The 1,416-nt window shown below is 40.7% G+C and overlaps 1 protein-coding gene across 1 annotated transcript in view; it reads left to right on the forward strand.

Annotated features, from left to right (window-relative positions):
* Nucleotides 1–509: 509 nt before the first annotated feature.
* LOC107689478 (catenin alpha-2-like) overlaps nucleotides 510–1,416 on the forward strand; it is a 519,554-nt gene continuing 518,647 nt past the window's right edge. Inside the window, exon 1 of the mRNA XM_016487473.1 lies at nucleotides 510–738. The gene's annotated coding sequence lies outside the window, so the exon portion shown is untranslated. The remainder of the gene's footprint in view (nucleotides 739–1,416) is intronic.

Here is a 1,416-nt window from a genome sequence, read left to right on the forward strand (position 1 = left end):
GGAACAAGCAAACCGTTATTAGATGTGTCAGAAAGGCGAGGCTTGTGCATCCTAGCCTTATTGCGCTGGGAGCAGTTATATCAGTGTGCGGACAATACGTTTGTATTTTTGCTAGTTTAATATTTATTGACCATTTAAAACAAAATAAAAAAAGAAGAGAAAAAAACATTTCGATTACTAATTATGAGCGAATAACGTTTTTGTGTTGTTTTTTAGTAGCCTACTTTTAAATTACAAGAAATCATATTATAATCATATAATTTCGATGACATTAAAAAAAAAGTCTATATTCAAGACTGGCTTTGTAATATCAGAATCAGAATCAGAATGAGCTTTATTGCCAGGTATGTTTACACATACGAGGAATTTGTTTTTGTGACAGGGCTGCGCTCTTTCTCGCCACGCTCATGGCGCAGGCGCATTACAGAGCTACCGCGCGGCTCACTATTTAGCAAGAAGGTAGCGCGCATACTCGGCACCTGTCGTGTGTGTGGCTGGGGATTCGGTGGGAGGGGTCATTATTTGGCAGGGAGCGGCAGAGAGACGAGCATTTCCTAGATACCCACAGCAACGCGTGGATTCATTCCGCTTCCATCACTTCAGAGGCGAGCCGGCGGATTTTCTGGGCTGTTTCAACTTACTGGCTAGGTTTGGAAAGCCGTCCGTTTGGAAATAAATTACAGCATCGTATTTCCTCGGAAGTGTTTTGTTCCTGTACCGGGGCTGTCATCACTGAAGGTAGGATCTATGGAAGCCACTTTGGAACAAGCAAACCGTTATTAGATGTGTCAGAAAGGCGAGGCTTGTGCATCCTAGCCTTATTGCGCTGATTATAAGGATTTAAAGTAGGAAAAATGTTCAGATATCAGATGAAAGATACATAGGTAAATTCCCCTGAAGCGACTGTCTAATGCATCCCTCAGCTGTATAAATCAGTTATTCCAGCACCGAGGTGATGGCCAGTGCCTCCCATCTGCAGTCTGCTAGCATACCGGCTAACCAGCTCATATTATGTTAAATAAAGGTTTGCTTTTTTAACAGAAAAATAGCGGAATATTATTATTAAATAGCGGCATTGTTTTGCATACGTATGGTGTATTGTAATAATAACTGCGGTCTGTAGACACCTTCCATCCTCATTGTCGGAGCGCCTCCCGTCTTTAATGTCCCGTTATCCTTTGTCTGCAGTTACTATTGTGCACGATTTTATATTTAAATTATAGGTTGAAAAGGCTTTTAGGATCTGTACGTTTATAAGAAATAAATATGAAAGTTTTGTAATAAGATACAACTTTGGACTTCATGACATTGAGATATTTTGTCGGTTCTTGTTGCTGGATGAAACCCAGTGTTAGAAAATTAAATATAAAATAGTTTTTGGCCTGGAATCGATTTTCGTAGTCCCACCCCCCCCCC

The sequence above is a fragment of the Sinocyclocheilus anshuiensis genome, unplaced genomic scaffold (genome assembly GCF_001515605.1).
Source record: "Sinocyclocheilus anshuiensis isolate Anshui unplaced genomic scaffold, SAMN03320099.WGS_v1.1 scaffold1215, whole genome shotgun sequence".
In the NCBI taxonomy this organism is placed as follows: domain Eukaryota; kingdom Metazoa; phylum Chordata; class Actinopteri; order Cypriniformes; family Cyprinidae; genus Sinocyclocheilus; species Sinocyclocheilus anshuiensis.